Below are 6,632 nucleotides of genomic sequence, written 5' to 3'. Positions count from 1 at the left end.
TTTATGAAGCACCGGAAACCGTTTCTGATACAGCAATGAGGAGCTGGAATACTACAATCCTAAGGCTACTTGCCTACTTCCTCCTGAAAGATAAGTTACGGATGATTTCGTCTATGAGCCACAGGTGGGGAAACTGAAGTCCAAACCTCTGAGAATTAATGTCAATATCAGTTTACGGCAATGTAACCGGCAGCAAGTAACGAGATGTAAATATGCATATACGAATACTAGGGGAAAAAATGAATAAATCCACACCTCACCTTCTGCTCTAATTACCACTGCCAGCTGGTGAAAACTTAAGCAATTGAGCTCTCTAAGCCTCAGGGAGGAGAGCTACCGAGAAACAGATCACCCAATAAACGGTATCCTGAGTTTGAAGCGCCCACTGGCCTTTAGAGAATGGACTGGATTATGCTAAACACCGGCCAGAGGGACTGTGCCCTGTACTCAAGAACTATTGGGATACAGGGCTGTTAAGTGTTCTTCACCGCCAGGGTCCAGACAGACCTAGGCATCCACTCTAGCGCCGCTCTTAGTTAACGGAGTCAACTTGGACTAGGTGTTCAACGTCCCAGCGTCAGTTTCCTCCTTTATGAGAGTTTCTCCAAGGTACCACGGAAAGTAGAAGGGATTATCATATGTAACTCCAATGTCTGATCCAACAAAAGCTCCTTGTTTTCATTCCCTATTCGCCTAAACCATTTACCCTTTTTTTCCCCCCTGGAATTATGTGTTCTGTGGCTACGTCAGGAGGGTATCTACCAAGTGCATTTCCTCACTGTATCTACACTGGTTACCACTGTATCCATCACAGAGCTAGAACACAGTAAATGTTTCCAACACTTTCCAAACTCACTCACTTGTCAACAATTCATTATCAATAATTATAAAACTATCCTGCCTTATTACTTTCTTACTCCATCCATGAAAAATAAAACCTAAAAAAAATTCTTAGGAAAAAATAGCAAAATATAGAATATCTGACTTTTCCATGTAACTCATCTATATTTTTAAAATTACAACGAGGTAAATATTAGATTCATATTTTAGTTTGACTTCAATATGGACCATACAGTGAAAATTATGTAGGTGTGTAAAAATAATTTTTTTTAATTTAAAAATGCTGGTCCAGTTCTAAGTGTGATTAAATCATTTCTTAATTTTAAAGTGTAGTCTTAATTACGATTAAATAATATGCATGATTTATTCTGGTGAGGACTGGCCATTGACTTTCTTATCTAACAAAATGGTTATCATTGCTATGCAGAACTGGATTGCAGGGGAAAAAATGAGAGGGCTTGAACTCTTCAAACTCCAATCTAATAGCCAAGCCCTTAAAAAATATATGTATAAATCCCACTACTGGGCATATACCGTGAGAAAACCATAATTCAAAGAGAGTCATGTACCACAATGTTCATTGCAGCTCTATTTACAATAGCCAGAACATGGAAGCAACCTAAGTGTCCATCGACAGATGACTGGATAAAGAAGATGTGGCACATATATACAATGGAATATTCCTCAGCCGTAACAAGAAATGAAATTGAGTTATTTGTAGTGAGGTGGATGGACCTAGAGTCTGTCATACAAAGTGAAATAAGTCAGAAAGAGAAAAACAAATACCGTATGCTAACACATATATATGGAATCTAAAAAAAAAATTTTAAATGGTACTGAAGAACCTAGGGGCAGGACAGGAATAAAGACGCAGAGGTAGAGAATGGACTTGAGGACACGGGGAGGGGGAAGGGTAAGCTGGGACACAGTGAGAGAGTGACATGGACATATATACACTACCAAACGTAAAATAGATAGCTAGTGGGAAGCAGCCACATAGCACAGGGAGATCAGCTCAGTGCTTTGTGACCACCTAGAGGGGTGGGATAGGGAGCATGGGAGGCAGACGCAAGAAGGAGGAGATATGGGGATATATGTATATGTATAGCTGATTCACTTTGTTATAAAGCAGAAACTAACACACCATTGTAAAGCAATTATACTCCAATAAAGATGTTAAAAAAAAAAATATATATATATATATATATATCCACCCTTGGAAAATAATTCATAAGTAACAGGTGTGGTCTCCAACTTCTGGAAGACCCTAAAATAATTACAGGTGCATCCTGGGATTTCCCAGAATTTTGTGCTGGAATGGCTCCCAAAACTAGTCATCATTTTCATCCAAACAAAAAAGCAGTGAGCTGCTGGGGGTTCTTGGTACTGTGCTAAATAAATCTAGAGAGAATTAACTAGACCAAACATGATCTATGTTGTTTTAATAATCATAATCAAAAAGCAACTTTGAGGGCTTCCCTGGTGGCGCAGTGGTTGAGGGTCCGCCTGCCGATGCAGGGGACACGGGTTCGTGCCCCGGTCCGGGAGGATCCCACATGCCGCGGAGCGGCTGGGCCCGTGAGCCATGGCTGCTGGGCCTGCGCGCCCGGAGCCTGTGCTCCGCAACGGGAGAGGCCACAACAGTGAGAGGCCCGCATACCACAAAAAAAAAAAAAAAAAAGCAACTTTGATACAGATGCACACGAAGTCTTCCATCCCTTCGCTCACTCATTAACTCATGCGTTCACTCATTAGCACATAGTTACTAAACTACACACTATGTGTGTCAAAGTGCTACATTATGAGTATCCGATGTTGATCAAAATGAAGCTTCCGCTAAGGATTTTTCCCTGTGAAATCATTTTTTTCACGTCATTTACACCGAAGGAAAGCATCATGTCTTAAATTTGAGATTAAGTGGAACAACAATGAAAGAGAATCATAATCTAATTGTTGACCGCTATCATTTTTAAGCTATGACTGGTTTGGTCATGAAAACAAAAGGCACTCTGTTCCTAGTATGAAAGAAGTTAGAGCTTCCGCAACTGTTGGAAGGGCTGTGGGAGAGCAACTCAGAGAGCACCACTGAGGATCTGAGTCCAGCCCCACCGGCGCGGTACTTCTCAAGGGCTTTCCCGAAACCACCAGAGTCACAGGGTCCCTGGGAGTCTCCCAACTATTCAGGGCTAGAGCCAGGTTTCGTGAGACTTAAAGTTTACACGATTTAGAGAGCTGACTTTGAGAATAAATAAAAGTGTGAAAACAAAATTGCTAGCCACTTCCAGACTCTTAGAAAGAGCCCATGCAAGAAAGGAGCCCCAAAGTTTACACTGCATTAGCTTCACCTTGAGTCCACCCGCACCAGCTATCCAAGTCGGCAATGAAGATGCTGGAGTTCCTCAAGAAGTTTATCTGGAAGCAGCTTTGAACCTCCATCTGCCCATGCATCTTCCTGTAACTGACTGGAAAAAAAATGCTGTCCTCTTCGGCCTTCTAAATCTTGAACTGTTGACTCCCATTGATAGTTTCCAACCTGGAACCATACAGGAAAGGAGATTCTGGGAAATGTAGTGCCTGCCTTTGAGGGGGCTTAAGGATGATGCTGAGTTGACAAGAGACCACCCAGCATATCACCCTAAGGAAGACAGTGCAATTAATTGACTAAAGAGATTAAGGAGAGTTTAAACCATTCAAGGGACTAAAGCTTAAGTATGGAAGCATTGCTATATGAGCATATCTAAAACTGGAAGACAGCGAAATATTAATCTACATCTGGTTGATTCTAAAACAACACAGAATTTGGAATAAAAAAAGTAGAGGAATAAGAGATCAAAGGTGTGTCATGGTCTCGAGCAATGTTCATGGGAGAAGGTACCCTGACAAGTCTCTGTCATTCACTAATAATGCATTCAGTGCATTTATTGATTAGTCACATTAGGTGCCAAGGATATCATACAAATCAAGACCAGACTGGCCCTGTATTCAAGGAGCTTATGGTCTAGTTCAGCACTGTCCAAATGAAATATAATTTGAGCCCCAAATATGATCCACATGTGTAATTTTAAAATTTCTGGCAGCCACAACACATAAAAATAAACAGATGAAATTAATTTTAATACATTTTACTTAACCCAATATATCCAAAATACATATTATCATTTCAACTTTTAATCAATAAAAAAATTATTAGCAATATATTTTACATTCTTTTTTTTTCTTTTGGTACCACCTTTAAACTCTGGCGTGTATTTTAAACTTATAGCATGTCTCAATTTGGACTTGCCACATTTAAAGTGCTCAATGTGGCTAGTAGCTACCATATTGCCACTAGAAGAGTTATACAAGTCTTCTAGACAACTAGAAGTTTAGCCTGAATAATTCTCCAGAAGCCCATCATGGAAAACGTCCTGGCCCTTCAGTCTGGACCATGCATCAGTCTGTGGTAACCCATCAGGGTAATGCTACCTATAACACGCTTGAGCTTCCTCATGTTGTATAATACCCAAAGAATTTACACGAACTATAATTCTGAAGAGCTGTAGAGTATGGATTGAAAAAGTTAATTTACAGTATCCATTCCATGTCATCACTGCCTTTGCAAACATACACTCTCCTTCTTTAACTTTAATATATATTGGTACCAAAGTGAAGATATATTGTGGGCTTTCTTCATTTTCATTAAGAGAACTAAGAGTAGGTGTAAGATTGTGACTTAACTCTCTCCTATGGGAAACTGGATTTAGGATTTGGAAAATGTTGCACTTCTAGATCTGAGATTATTGAGAGAGGAGAAGCAATTACTGAGAACTTTAAAAAGCAAGTTTAAAAAAATCTGATTATTTCAGCATATGCTGATTTTATATAAAAATTCCAGCTTCTAAAAGACTTTGTTAATAAATTTTAAAAGTTCTCATCACAAGAAAAGAATTGTAACTTTGTATGGTGACAGATGTAACTAGACTTATTGTGGTGATTCTTTTACAATGTATACAAATATTGAATCATTATATCATACACGTGGAGCTAACAATGTTGTATGTCAATTATACTTTAATTAAAAAAGAAGCTAGTCAAAAAAGAAATAAAAGACTTTGTTGCATTGGTTTTGCTTTCATTGGTTTTTCCTGAACTACTTAGCTAATGTTTCTCTGAAGACTAGCAAATTGGTGTACTTTTGGTTGAAGAACTTGAAAAGATTTTCTGATAGATAAATAAGAACTGGAAAGAAATCTTAGAAATTACCCATTTCAACCCCACTCATTTTACAAATGAGACTCAGAGAGATTAACCAACTTTCTCAAACTCATTCATCTATTTAATGGCAAAGCTAGAACCCGAACCTGAGTCTCCTTACACTCAATCCAGTGCTCTTTCTACTGTATATATAACTGGTTGAAAAAATCCTCCTGGTCTGGCACTAAGTCTAGTGGTGTTTCAACTCTCTTTGATTAAGTACATAATAACTGGAATCTGGTAAAATGTAAGAAACATGCAGAGAAATCTGTAAACACTCTGAACTCACTTCAGAAATAGACTGAACTGAGCAGGCTCTCTGGATACTGGAAGATGTTCATATCTTCCCAATTAGGAGCCCTGGATAGGAAAACAAGCAGCTGTGTGCAATTTTATTTTATAGCATTTTGGAGCTAACTCTCTGAAACAATGAATAAAATATATTCTCCTCTTCCTGAAAAAGCTTCCTTCTGTCTCTTTCTGCAAGTTACTTCTCTTTTTTCTTTCCTGTTTTAATCTGCTTTCTCTATTTGTTTTCATCTTCTTCATTACTTCCCTATATGTCCTTACTTAAGAATTAAATCTCATGGGATATCTAGTCTAAATTCTTGTCTAGAAAATCTAATGTCTTATGTTTCTTGGTGGATATGATAATTCTGGGAAATAAGTCTTCAACCAGCAAAGGAAAAAAGGAAAAGGTGCCAAAAGATCTCTTTTTCAAGTTTTCCTCTTCAATATTCTTTCCCCTCTCCTTTTTAATCTGAAATCTTCCTCTTCGTCAGACTTCCATTTTACCTCTATTAGCATCCTTAACTGCTCACTATAATGATCCATTTAGTACTCATTTTTTGGAGACATCTGTTTAGTTTGATTTTGATACTCCCCCCAACATGGGAACTTTAGGGTAGAAATTGAGAATGAAAAAATTTGGAAGGGTAAGGAAGAAACTAGCTCCTAATAAGACTGCAAAAGAGAAGGATAAGTCAAGTCCCATCAGAGTTTTGACTTCTGTATGACAAGGGCATAATATTGAAGGGAAAAAAATGTGTATATGTATATATATATATATATATATATATATATATATATATATATATATATGCAAAAAATTACCATAAACTAGCAATATTTGCTAGTGTAGTTCTGAGTGTGTACTTATTTTGATATTATGAACTAAATATAAACAAGGAGAGTAATATCTACCTCTTCCAAGTACTTAGATCTCTAGAAATCTTACTGCACTCTGAGCAAATTTTTCTAGTCCTCTTTCTTTTATTCTGCCTTTGCTGAATCCCTTGCATCCATCATTATTGGCCTTGATCTTCTAATACATATAGGATGCTGGAGAGCAGAGTGTGAGCAAAAAGAAGTATAATAGTAGGACACCTGTGTCCTTACCAAGTTGTATTGTACTGCAATTTGTAATTACAGATAAGCCTGTTGCAAATTTCCAGAAACACATCCACCTAATACTGTTTTGGATTAAGCCATGAAATACATTTTCAAAAATAGTTTTAGTAAAAGAATCTTTATTTGTATTCCTGCTTAGGAAATTTAGA

This window comes from Mesoplodon mirus, assembly GCF_964341445.2.
Source record: "Mesoplodon mirus genome assembly, chromosome: 11".
Taxonomy (NCBI): Eukaryota; Metazoa; Chordata; class Mammalia; order Artiodactyla; family Ziphiidae; genus Mesoplodon; species Mesoplodon mirus.
Note: the sequence above shows the minus strand (reverse complement) of the source record.